Source organism: Mytilus trossulus, unplaced genomic scaffold, assembly GCF_036588685.1.
Source record: "Mytilus trossulus isolate FHL-02 unplaced genomic scaffold, PNRI_Mtr1.1.1.hap1 h1tg000085l___fragment_1__unscaffolded, whole genome shotgun sequence".
NCBI classification, from domain to species: Eukaryota; Metazoa; Mollusca; class Bivalvia; order Mytilida; family Mytilidae; genus Mytilus; species Mytilus trossulus.
Window position 1 is genome coordinate 1,912,669 of NW_026963295.1, and position 15,233 is coordinate 1,927,901.

Genomic DNA, 15,233 nt, shown 5'->3' on the forward strand with positions numbered 1-15,233 from the left:
GCTCTTCATTTTGTAATGAATTCAGCTGATAGATTCAAAAGTAAATATTAAGGTGTATGTTGTATAAAAAAGATGTGATATGATTGCCAATGAGACAACTATCCACAAAAGACCAATATGACACCAATATTAACAACTATAGGTCACCGTACTGCGTTCAACAATGAGCAAAGCTCAAACCGCATAGTCAGCTATAAAAGGCCCCCATAAGACAATGTACAACAATTCAAACTAGAAAACTAACAGCCTTATTTATGTTGAAAAATGAATGAAAAACAAATGTGTAACACAAACAAACAACAACCACTGAATTACAGGCTTCTGGTAGTTTGTCATATTTTTTATTAAAAACTGTTTTCCTTCCTCAAAGTTAATCTAAATTCTAGAATTATAGTGAATTCGATATTCTAGAACAATGAAACACTAACCATATAAGTTGCAGCATGTACCAAGATATCATGTTGCAGGTTGTACAGTTACAAGTACTAACATCAACAATACTTAATTCAAGATGGAGAGATGTCTTATTGGCCATCATACCAAATCGACTTTTTTGAATATCATATCATTTTATTTTTGAAATATTGACCCCATTTACATCTGGAATTGATAATACTATTGGTCCTAGCAATACAATGAGGACAAGGAACATTTAACGTTGTGATATCACGTTGTCCCAACGTCTTGTGATGGTAATAAATTACGTCACAAATTACGTTGTGCCAACGTTGTGTGGATGGTTGTCAGCACGTGCCTGGGAGTTCACAAAATTACGTTGTACCAACGTAATTTTACTACGTTGTCACAACGATAGTATTACGTTGTCCCAACGTAATGTCAACGTTGGATTGTTTACTGGGGTGTTTGTCTACACAGTAAACATACTTATCAACATTCATGAGCCATGCTTAATTAAACCTGTAATTTATCATCATAATTTATCTTATCAATCATATCATATTCTATATCGTGTAATGAAAACTACATTTTTGTGAATGAAAGTAATCTATAGTATAGCTTCAAATTTCAATATTCTATTTGTTTCTTTTAATTAAGTTTAAATGGTCAGAATTTCAAAAATCAATCTCTCAACTCTTGAGGAGTAACTATTTTATCACATTTGAACACAAAAACATATATATTTATTGCTCTTCTTTATATGTTTATAACATTTTCTTTACTTTGTTATTATTCAATGTTCATAATAACCGCCATTTTGTTGATTAGCTTGACCTAAGATGCTGGGTTGCCATGTGTTGCTAAGGGGGGTGGGCTTATCAGTAGATAGTGGATAGGTGTATTACTTCAACTTATGTTCCAAGTGAAAACAATTAATTTAATGTCTAATAAAAATAAATCAAAATTTAAATACATGGGTGATTATGAAGGGTATTCCATCTAAGGTGCCAAAAGGGGTATCCTATTATACCAAGTTAATCCTTGATTCTTCAAAGTTTAGTTTAGCCATAATAAAAAGGAGTAATAACAGCAGTATAATGTCATAGATAGTGCAGAACAAATCTGTACACATTTCAGACTTAATTCATACTGCTGATATAGTGTCAAGACATATTTAAGAAATGTCAGGAATATGTCAAGACATGTTCAGATATAAAGAATGTCAAGAATATGTCAAGACATATTCAGACATTATTAAGAATGTCAAGAATATGTCAAGACATATCGAGACAAATTTAAGACAGTCAAGAATTTGTCGAGACTAATCCAGACTTTTATCAGATGATAAAGGAAGTCTCAAGAAATTTTAAAACAATGTTCATACTGTCAAGACACTTGTCAAGAAAAATCAAGAACCTTTTGAGACAAATTAATACTATGTCAAGAATTTAAAAAAAATCATTCATACCAATTAAGAAAGTCGAGTAAAAATTCATGCAAATTCAGACAAAAACTTGTCTTTTCAGACTTTTTGACTATAGTTGTGGATACAAGTAGTTTAACTTGTACACAAATTAACTAAGAATATAATTGATTACTGCTTTACAATATAATTTGAGTAAACAAGTCTGCTCTTTTCTTATTTGGTAGACAATACCCTTGTTAAAGGAAAACTGCACACACGACCCGTGGATATGACTATTGTTTTTTTCAAATCAAAAATGTGTTGAAGCCTAATAAAAAGACCCGAGTTTTTGTCATAGAACATGTAAAAATCATTGTTGTTTCTTCATATGTTTACACATGTTATACCAGTATATAAAATGCTATACAAATTAACTCAATCTATGAATGTAAACCCGTCATAGTCAAAAGTTACGTAAGCGTTAAACAGACATGAACATTGTTTACTTCATAACAGGTTCTGAGCAATTTTACCAGTCAAGGTCAAAGTACTAAATTATTGTAGGACTGGTTTTGAATTTCAATTCAGTAGCGGACATGTCTAAAGTTTACATCTTAGGCGGTCATAACAGATTTAGGATGACATCTGCTTTTTATGGAAGTGGCTAACTTGATTTTAATTTTTGGGACTGATAGATTAGTCCCGTCGTAGGTTTATCTTGACCATTACAATTTTTTGCTTAAAATTTTGGGCTGTTCATTGGATTTAAAATTTTAATATAAAATTTCGAGATAATTCGGAAGAAAACATAATTTGAAGAAGTAAATGCTCAGTTTAATTATGAACCTGGTAACAGATATAGTGGAATATATTATGAACATAATTGTGCAAATCGTGATACAAGCATGAAATTTGGTATAATGGTTTACTAAATGATACTAACAAAAAATTCGCTGCTGGCCAGAAAAAAAAATCATTTTTTCAAGATGGCCACCACACTTTTTAAAATGGCGTGATAACAAATTAGCCAATTTTTGTTAATCCTTTAAATGTGTTATATGTAAAATCCATTGTTAGATTTGATAAAAAGAAAATGACAGTTCATAAATAACGACTAGACAATACATTAATAAAACTTAAGGTGACTTCCGGTTTCAAAATTTCGGCTAACGAGTAAAAAATTTCGATTTTTTTTACTTTCAAGCAATTTTACAAGGGATTTTAATCCTTGAAAGATGTGTTATGTATAATTCAATTTAAGATATGATAAAACGGTAAAAACAGCTCCTTAGTTCGACAAAACAACACATAACTGAAGAAAAATAGTGGTTTCCGGTTCCAAATTAGATGCAAATACGTAAAAAATATTTTAATAATTTTCATCAACTTAACTAGTAATAACACTAGCATGAAAGACAAGCATGAAATTTGGTATACAGGTGGACTAAACGATAATAAAAGAAAGCAGGTGCTGGCCATCAAAAATTCCCATTTTTTCAAGATGGCCACCGATCATTTTGCAAATGGAGTCATATCCAGTTGTAATTCTTTGAAAGTTGTGTTATAGGTATAATCAAATGTAAGGTTTTATTAAGCGTAAATTACAGTTCCTTAACTACGGAAAAACAACACATAAATGACAAAAAAGAGTGATTTCCGGTTTCAAAATGGCGGCAAAATTTTTGAAAATGTATTTTTTTATAATTTTCATCAACTTAACAAGTGAAATCACATTCTTTTTTAAGATTAAATGTCTAGTTTTGTAAGAAAGACAGGTTCGTTATCTTAAAATTATCGAACAGTAGCCAATAACTAAACTCGTACAAGGAAGGATAGAACGTTAGCATTTACAGTCACCAACACAACTAGATTTTTCGCCTCTTCATTTCAAAAGTTCCCGACAGGAGGATGCAACTTTAACGGTAGTCGAAGAAGTCCTCGATTTTTTCTTTCATCCAACCCCAGTGTTCATGAATTGGTATATAAATCAGGCTGAGACCAAATTTATCCTCCTTGATTCGCTGCTCTTTGGATGTGGTCCGTAAAAAACACTCTTGTAGGCGGAACTACATCACAATGCCGCTGCTTCCTGGGTAAAAATTTCCATCGTGCCTCGTTAACAGCAAATTTTGATGTTGTTCTGTCATACATGATGTAAACAAATGCTTCTTTTATGTCCTTGTATGTGTCTTTATACTTCAGCAAAGAAATAAGTACGTCCCTTACATGTTGAAATACTTCCTATGTCATCCAAACTGACCTATTCCCTTAGTGTCACATGCACTGAATGTATGAATGAAAGAAAGAGTAGCTACACGAGGACAAAACGCATTTGACATATCACGTACAGGAAGCCATCAAAAGTATTCATTCCTGCCAAAACCTATCCACAGTTTGTTCCACCATATTTTTGGAGTGCTGCAATTCTTAATACTACTACATCTGTGTCGGTGCTACCTTAAATTACCGTCCTACAACAATTTTCATAATCAGGCCGAACATGGACAAACATTCGTATATCTGCTTCTCCATGCTTACAAGGGGTAGCTTGAAAGTATCATTATTAGTCTCTACAGAAACATTTCTGTCGGCAAGACTCTTGAAAAATGTCGTTTCGTTGTCATCTTCATATAGAAAACTACTCCAGAACCCAACTTTTGTCGTCTCACATCTAGCCTTTCAATAATTCATTTAGTAAATCTAAAACAATATCTACTCTTGAATACTTATCGATGCAAGATTTTATTTAAGGCCGTATAACACAATTGCAAAATCATCCAATATTGATCCCCTACAAGGTGGCCTGGAATTAACCATTGCTGCTCTATCAACGATAAATGCGTCAGAATTTGGATCTGTAAATTAAAAAATGTTTCAAGTTTATCCATTTGCACAGATTTAATACCACTGCTTAAAATAACATCAGAAGACAAAAACGGAGGAGCAGTTTGTCTTTATGGATTCAGAAATATTCCAAATCAATATTTCCACTGCGACAAAAAAATAAAAGTCTAGAAAAGATATCTAAGAGCTCTACCTTTGATTTTACGAAAACGTTTACAGTTTTATTTTACCGACATAATAAGAGTTGTTCTTTTTAATCTGGTTATAAGAAACCGGTTCTCCTTCGTTTTGTATTTGCTTCAAAGGATTTTCAAATTATTTGCTTTTGGTCTTTTTAAAGAAGATCTTGCAAATTTATCTGATAGTCTACTGACTTCTGGTCTAGCTACCATCAATACGTCTAAATGAGGTCTTCGGTTAAACCTATGACAACACATCGCCCTTTACAATTGCATTTTTCTTTTTTTTGTCTGATCAATTGTGTTATAAGAGAAATATTTTCTGGTCCTACGTACAGTAAAATTATCATTTTCAAAATCAATTGCCAACTGTGGGTGACTTAAGAGAAGGGAGGCCATATCTCGGAGAAGGTCGGTCGCGATCAAGAATATGTTACACGATCAAGACCTAAATGAATACAGTATCATGCTTTATATGGACTTTTTGTACAAAATCTGACTCATGAAATAAGCATACTACCAAATTCACAAGTAGTTCTTATTTTATAATTGAACGCCAGGAATTGAACTGTGGTAGAGATGACTATATTTTCTTACGCCAGTCTATCAAATCATTGAACGTCACAAAGTCATGACATGATTATAATTTCTGTGTTTAGCTTTCTTAAGCCGATATATACCTTTCAAGCTAAAACACAGAGTTATCTGATGCGCGTGTCTAGTCCTAGGTACATTTGAACATACATACAGGAATATGCCGTTCTAGGTGTTGCAATAATGGTTTTAGTGGGGACACATGACACATGTGTCCATCTACCTTCACGTAATATATCACCCAGAATTTTATTACAAGTCATTTCAATGTGAAATCCACCTTACATGACGATAAACTTATCTTCTCTGTACAAATCAGGCAATTCCCACTGAATACTCATTACCAAAAGTGGCTGATCGTTACTATTGATATTTTTCTCGTTTTAACCACATTTTCCGTCTTATCCATCAAATACCTGATCATTGCAACTGAATTGGCTTGTTTTTAACAGTGTCATCATAGATTTTACACTTACTTGCTTTTTAGAGTAATGATGAACTACGATTTATACCAGTTTGCCCTGGTAGTGCATACAAATCACTCATCAGTATGTCTATAAATAGTTTGCGCATGCGCAAAATTGTTAAATCATGTGTGTTATAACCTTGAAAAATGATATCAAACCAAATCATAATATCATTGAAAATCCCAAATCACTTATTTTATAGTAAATAGTTAAAATATTTTTTAATGAATTTTGTTACATTTTCGCGCATGTGCAAAACCGGTTTGTGTCAAATACTCATGTCTAGTGAATTATTCACATGTTAAGAAGGTAGCTACCAAACCTGACAGCTGCTTTTCACTAAAAGAAGGTCAACGAAAAGTTTTCCAGAAAAAAATCAGTATTTTCAAACTGAAAAAAACAGCCATTTTAGAAAACGGCGGTGGCCATCTTGAAAAAAATGATTTTTTTTAATGGCCAGCAGTTGTTTCTTTAAAAGTATATAATAATGATGCTTTGTGGTAATTTTCATGCTTGTATCATCATTTGCACAATTCCCTCGATTTGGCCTGCTAATATCTTCAACTAATAAACAAATTAAAGGGAATGTGCTTGAAAACTGCGCAAAGCCTGGCATTATCAATAACACATTTGACTACAAGTTACTTTTTAATTTTTAGAATGTGAGCTATTTATTATATAAATAGATTGCTGAAACCGAATCTACCTTAATCTCAATTCTTACATCTTTATGACATTATGAGACTTACGGTGACGTCATATAAAACGTTTTTGAATTGTACATGTGTTAGGAGAAGGATTTGTCTCTGAATTTTGCATTATATATGTTCAGCTACCCAAACAAGTATAGTCAACTATAAAATGATATATTTGTTGTCATACAGTTATCATTGGAACCCATATTTGAAGTAAAACAAAACGCAAAATATTTTTGTCATCGTTTCTTCGAAGGTTTAACTTATACAAAAAAATATATAACGCATTTTTATTTTTCCATCTATTCTTATTATTCTGATAGCCAGCGATATTTTTCCTTTTATTGTACATTTACATCTGTCTTATTTCTTCTGCGAATGATGACGCAGCCCATATAAACACAAAATATTCCATAATTGAAGGATTTTTTTCAGACATGGGATATAAATCTGTCAATACAAACATGCAAAATATCCCCAACATTGCAACGTACGTCACCTAATAAAAAAAATGTTTGCAGTTTTAATAAAACAATGCAGTGAACTTCGAATTAACTAAGATACTAGATTAAAATTCAAATGTACAGCACAATTTCGACGAACAAGCGATATGTATTGTGCAAGTGTTTTTGTACAACTGGATGTATTATTCATGAAATGTTTGATTTGAAGTGGGTTTGTATTTTAATTTGCAGGAAGACGAGTTCAACACATGGAGTAATATATGTTTAAACTACAGAAGAATCTAATATGACACCATTTTTTTGTCGGATTTATAATCGCTTAGTCCTTGGTTTTCAAGTTGTATTATATATTTTATAGAAAATGATTTAAATCTAAAAAAAGTATTTTCATCACCACCAGTCATGGCCTTCAGAAGACCTAAAAACATCCGTGACAAATTAGTGACTTCTGTATTAGTAAAGCAGCCTACTTCATCGCCCGGTTGCTACAAACAATGTGGTCGAAGGAATTGTTTGTGTTGTAAAGCTGCCAATACAAGCAGTTCTTTCATCAGCTCCGTTACTAAACAAAATTATACCATCTACTCAAATTCCAACTCCAAAACGGAGAACTCAATTTATATATTAACATGTGACACTTGTGGGATTCAGTATGTGGGAGAAACAATGGACAAATTTAATATTCGGCTTAATAACCATCGTTCATCGTACAAAACCAACAAAAACTGTCCTCTCACAAGACATCTTCGTTCTACGAAACATCCTTTTGAAAATGTCACTTTCCAAATTATAGAAGTCAACACCGAGTGGGACACCACGGCGAGAAGGAGAAGAGAAAACTTTTGGATCCACTAACTCCACACTTTAGAACCTGATGGTCTTAACGAAAAAGACGAGAAAAGATACAGGAAAGATAAAGAATAACTTAAAAACAAAGCATCGTCCTTTCTATCCCGTAATATCGGCCAATGGACGTTGCCAATTTCAACTTCCAATTATGTATTTTTAAGGCAGCTAAATCCAAGAGCAACATATACATGGAGCTGCAAAAATTTATTTATTTTTTTATTTTTAAGGCAGCTCAATCCAAATTCAACATAGACATTGAGCTGCAAAATTTTCTTATTTTCAAGGCAGCTAAGTTCAACATATACATTGAGCTGCAAAAGTTTCTTATCATCTTCATCCGATTTCACCTGGATAGATGCACGCTTGATAAACCTAGTTGGTCTAGCGAAATATTGCGCTATTTTCATCATTTTGTAAATATTTTAAACATTCTTATATTTACATATTAAATAGTGTGTTAAAATTACATTGTTAGGCAATCTATATATATATACCTAGTTCATATCGCACATTATTATTTTTATTCAAAACATTTATTTGAACCCTCTGATGTAATTAATCATATAACCTATTTCATATTCAACATATTTTTGCAATGATGCAAGCGTCTTAACTGATGTTCGGTTTGCCTTTTTTATTGTATAAATTTCAAGATTTAGTAAAAGTTTAATCTAAGAAGACTTAAAGATGATTCATTTAAAATCAGAATCTGACTGACGAAGGATATCTGTTATCCGAAATATTTATAAATAATTACATTTATAGTTCCTTTTTGTGTTATTGGTGTTGTTATGTACACTTTTTAGGCGTTTATATATATATATATATATATATATATATATAGATGTGTATCTGTCGATCACTTATCGTTGTTCAGTACACAATTGTTCGTTTTTAGACTGATGAGTTTGTTACACCCTTCGGTATTTTGTGCCACTCTAAAACAAAACATTACATGCCTAATTATTATCTTTCCGACTCAAATCTATTTCAAGCAATCACCAATTAGAATACAAGGTCTGAATAATTTTCAAATACATCGAAGCATAGACTGGACGTTGATATGTAGCAGGAATTATTTTAAATTCATAATCTTTGTAGGAACATAAAACATACTAGTGCAACATACATTGTAAAAACGATTTAAAAAAATCACTTGAGGGTTTCCTATTTTCCATCACGAATATATTTGTAAGTGCCTTGCGTTGAAAATTTTTCAAAAAAAAAAATCACAACCTGGCAATACACAAAGCAAAAGTTAAATATGAAGTCTTTTTTGCAAATTAAAAAAGCACATGTATATACTACCTGCATCAATTATGTTTGTGTCCCACAAGTGTTTTATTTGATTTAACCGGAGCTCACATACATGTATGCTGTACAACACTGACATGTTTTTCTCAATTTACTAAAATTGAAATAAATCATACTTTTAATTATTTTTTTTTGTTTTGATTAAAATGACACTGGATAAAACAACAAGATATTCATGTTGTTATAAAAAAAGGAGATGTAGTATGATTACAATGGTCAATGAGACAACTATCAATCATAGTTCAAATGAAGTGTAAATAAATGATTAGAGAAACTGTAAGTCAACTTACAGCGGAAAGATGGAATTTTATCCATGGTGAGTTGAAAAAATAATACATTTTTTTCATCAACGTAAGAACTGTACTTTGCTCTTGTTCCTGTTTTTCCCCATCTGTTTCTGGAGCAGTCCTATTGTTTGTTTTCTTTACTATTTTCATTATCAAAATTGGTACAAAAAAAGTTAAAAGAGCTGCAAGTGCCTGTAAATATGAAACATGAACAATGATTTAAAAAGATTTAAAAATCAATTTATAAATAATGTGTATCAAAAAATGGAAACGAAATATATATTTGTTTACTAATACACAAAAACAATGACAATGCAAATATCAATGTTGTATTTTTGTAGCATACGGACAAAATATATACTAGTGAATGTCTTTTAACTAAACAAGTAAGTATTTAAAGTCCCATAGCCATTTTTCTATCTAGCTTAAACATGCTTGGAACTTGCTTTTTTCCATATTGTACATGGAATCATATGCAACTGCCATACACGCGAAAAAGAGTAAACAATTCTTTCATTCTCGTGACGTGTTTGTGCTCTTGATTTTGCCTTTTCATCAGGGTCTTTTTCGAATTTTAAATTATCTCTAGAGTTTAGTTTGTTTGTAATTTTACTCCGTATGTTAAAATTTTGAAGCATATGTTATAATAAGTATATGTAATGACCCATGTCTGAATTTTAAGATTAAAATTCGCAGCAAAATAGTCAATGAGCAAATTTGATAGATAAGGAAAAAATAATTTGTGATGACCAATTTATAATGCAATTGACGAATATACAACACGAAACTAGTTTTACTAATGATGTAAGTGTTCGTCTCTCGGGGTCAAGAAATCTATTTTTGGTACATTTGTAAAAATATTTACCATACGAAGTGATGTGTCAGATGCAATGCGACCCTTCCAAATCTTGTTCAGCTTTGTTTGACATGCAGCGTGTCCCATAAACTTCATCAGTGTGAATTTTTCAGCTACCTCAAAAATTGTAGTAGAATTATATCTCTCTACATTTGTCACCAACAACTGCCTAGCTTTGTTTTTGTTCTTGAAATATAATTCTGTAATCACACTGTATGCAAGATCTTCGTAATGTCTGAAATACATGATCGTCATAATATGGCATTGTCAAATTGCTTAGAACATAGTAATACAAATGAGTTTTCATCGAATACGATAACACAGATTTGTGATCAATATAACCAAGTTCAAATGGACAATCAAAATATGTCTGTAACAAATAATCGTATCACATTAACTAAATAAGCCATTAACGAGTTCGATGTAAACAAAAAATGAAAAACATGATTTTTCGTTTTGTGTTTCAAATATTTAAAATCATTATAATAGGAAGAAAGTCATTGTGTTTCGTTATCAACACTCATGCTTTTCAAATTTACCAAACTAAGGGAAATAAAGACATCACCGTCGCATTATTAATTTGCTTCCACACATTTCAATTCGTTTTGCTTTGTAACCTTTAAATTTGACCTGTAGGAAGAATTTAATCGCTTGATTTAAAAGATATAAATGAAGGAACAGAATAACCAGGAATAAACTACTATTGACTTATCAGACACACAAAAGCTAATTCGTCAACACCAAAACCTCAATTTACGTATCTATTTAACATGTAGAAGGAAATATTTCCACCTAGAAAAATATGATCACACGAGCTCTTCATCTATAATTATTCATATGCATAACTATAAAGATAATTATAATTTTGTAAGTATTTCAGATATGACACCATCTATAAATGTCTGTCCAGATTACTCCCGCAACCGTCAACCGTCAAATAACCCAAATTAAGCATCAATAGAATTAGATAGAGAGCGCAGACAATAATATTTTTCTAGTTGGATATGCATTTCATTTCACAGGTTCAGCATATCTTTCTTAATATGCCTGTACACTGTGATCTTTCTCTTGTTGGACACTTGTAATATAGATCATCGTAATAGTATGTACATTAAAAGATTTTTGTTGAATTTCACATAATTGATAAGGCATGAATTGTACAGCTAGTGTCCTTTTATAACACGACAGTTCGAGCTCACAGGTAGTAATTACAAAATTCAGAAATAAGCCTTCTAAACAAGCATAAGACAAGGTTCCCTGTTGAAGAACATTCTGTGACCTATAATGATTTTGTTTTACATATTGTGACTAGGATGGAGAGTTACTTTATTGGCACTAATACAACATCTCTTATATATACACGTCTACCTTCAAATTGATATAGCTTACCTAGAACTATCCCATAAAGAAGCCTGTTCATCAATGTATGCGTCTGCACTGCTATGTTCAGCTAGTTTTTTAGCAAGTGAACTTGCATATAATGCAGAATCTGAATGTGATGAATTCAACGTGTTATTAATATGAATAAAGTAAAAAAATAAATGTGTCTATGTATGTATATTGTGACATATTTTACGTAAGAAAAAACAAAGAATACATATTTTGATCAACACTCATTTGATCATTTTCAAATCTTACTGGAAAAGGTATGATCAAGCCTAGTAATCGAACAGAAAAACAAATAATGTTGATGAACCAAACAGCATACGTTAAATGTTCACACACCATTTGAATGTCAACCATTCTTATTGAGCTTATTTAAACTGCTGCAATAACATTTAATTAAAAGGAAATGTATGTTAAACATCTTTTTGGGTACAGCTTATACAGGTTTTGACAACAAGCTTAGGAACTTGACCATCGTTTGTCCGTTATTTGTGAATGACTTCCTTACATTAAATAGTATAACATATGACGAAACTATAAAAATCAAATCAAAGGCTTAACTCATCAGGTGGAAACAAATATGTATACATCCAACAGAACCATAGAGTGGACAGTGCCTGACACCAAGTACATATCTGAGAGTAACTGCAGTTACTGACACAAGTTAAAAGGAGTAACAGCTAATAAAAACATCATGCATTAGAGACTAAATTAAATTACAAAGATTACTGATTTTATCACCAAAAGAAAGGACTTCTAAAACAAAAGTCAATGGATCTCGCCTTATCCTAACACAAATGAAAACCACTTTGTAAAGCGAAAAAGATACAATTTTTATTCCGTATTTACATTTTGATAAAAAAAAATCCATATAGACTATTTTTTACTTGATTAAATAAAATATGTAATAAAAACTATACCTTCATGTGGTACATTTTGAGTAAAATGAGGCCGAAATTTTGCATATTTGCTCGAAATTCGGATTTTTGACCGTATTTTACCTTTCCAAAAAAAGACAACTTTTTTTGTTTTAAAAGATAGACACAAATTGGTTTTTTTTTTGGTATAATGATTTGTAGTTTCTGCATTTTATCAATATCATAATTTTTGTTTAAATCTTTTATTCAAAAATAACTTTTATTTATCAAATGTTCATGCATGTAGAAAAAAAAACCATCATGTTTTGCTGTATATTTATCAAATTTAAAGATAATGAACTATTTACGTTTTTAAGAAAATTGTCACACATAATCTTCTCGCGTAATAAACCAAATGGCATTTGAAAAAAGAGGGGTCCATGAACTCGTTTCGATATTAAATAAGTTTGAATGATAAAAATCAGTCGAAGAATGAATCTTTTCCAGATATGTCACAGTTTGAAGTCGCGAAAACAACAATTTTCGTTAGCAACGTCATTACCTGCCTAGTAACTGTATCGTATGCACTAAAGGATGCTTGAGGGAACAACAAATTCAGAAAAAAATGAAAATTTTTAATCATTTCAAACTTTATTTATTACACTATTAGTTGTATATAATAATGATATGGTACAAACATTAACAAAAAATCAATTTCATTTTGCCCCAGATGCCTTTAAAAATGTTTAAATCATTGAAAAATGCCGTTATTTACTATAAAATTGTAAATATCGAATTAACTTATTGTTTATTCGCTATAACCGTTCTTTCTCCTATTAGTTTAACAGAAGGAAAATAACTTCATAAAAATGCATGTTACTCTGGAAGGCCGGTGACCCAATATTTTTATTTTTATTTTTCTATTAAATATAGGATAAAGTTTATTTATATAAAATAATAGCAAACTCCTATAGCTAAAAAAAATATATATACCCGCCAGCCCCCTCAAGTTCATATACTATGACAAATGTATAATATCTGACCGTTGCTCAAATCACAATTCATCGAGTCAATTCGATTAGCCTATGTAACGATTCAGAATTTATCACTTGCAGGTAAGTTAAAGAATGTTTCATATTGCTTCACATAACAATTGTTAACTTACATATAAGATCGCTGTCTTCTTTTTTCCAAAATATTATTGCAAGCTCTCTGTGATTCATAAGTACTGCCCAGATAAAAAAGTGCTTAAAAATAGCTTCATTCTGTATTCCCAGGCCCGTATCATTATCTGAAACAGTTTAAATCATCACCATCAGCATCATCAAAATCATTCGCATTGATCGGCAATTTGATATCTTATGAATAATATTTTTTTTAAACACAAACTGAATAATTACCTTGGGAATTAAAAGAACAGTAAATCTTTGACATGACTGTGCACTTTACATACATGCATATTCGATTATTAAGATTATAACACAATACTGAATGACAAATTTTACCCAATGATTTTTTTCTTAAGTTATTGTCAATATTATTATATTAGACTGTTATTGTTATACAAGTGAGATATTTACCCAGTTACATATATCAAACAGATTAGTTCATGATTTCTATATAAGGAAATGCATGACCAAAGTCAAGATTATGACAGTTATTTTATTCTCAGTTGGTATGCTTTTACTTTGGCAATTTGAGAATCGACTTTTCCTTTTTGAATTTTATTATTTTTGTTATATAATTTTTTAGAAATCATTATTAATATATAGTTGTTTGTCTACCATTTTTGGTGGAAAGATTTGAAACAAAGTTAAACCAGGATGCTAAGTACGAAATAAACAAAATGCCACGTATTTAGTGTATGATATGCATCATCCTGTATTTCAGGTAAGACGCAATAGAATTAGTCATCGAATTACAACCAGAGACTGCCGACAGCCTTTCATCTTGATATAAACAAAACTTCGGACAGAAAATAGATAGCAAACTCTAGCAAGTGGAGTTTTCATTTTTCCCTTTGATATACTATAATTGGTAAAAAAGAAAATTGTAATCATTGTTTTAATCGGCATAATTATATATGTTGATATATCATATGAGTCAACACAATGGTTAAACATTGATACATTTTCAGTATTCTTTTCGTTACCTTTAATATATAAATACATGTACGCTTACTGTGAATTTCTTTTTTTTACCGATACCAATTTTCAATGATAAAGAAAATTTTGCTTTTGCATGAATACTTGATTTCATGGACTTATTAAAGTCTGCGTACACACATATTTAAAATTTGCTAATTGTTAATCATTTAATTTGTGATTTATCTGTACCAACGAAACCACAAAAAGTGTTCATCGAATAAGAATGAATCCAGAGTATTGCATGAACACAGTGATATTTCAATTTAAGAATAATAGTATCATATTTACATACTACAAATCGTTAAACATCTTTTTATTGTCTTAAACGTTAGGAATTTGTTCACATAGACACTAAATAAATATAAAGTATTCTTCATTTTGTAAATTTTGATTCACATCTCACGACTAATGCATTGTAGCTCTATGTAAATCGTACTACTACGACTATTCAGTTAAAGAATTTGGAAAACATGAGCACCAAGGTAACTCC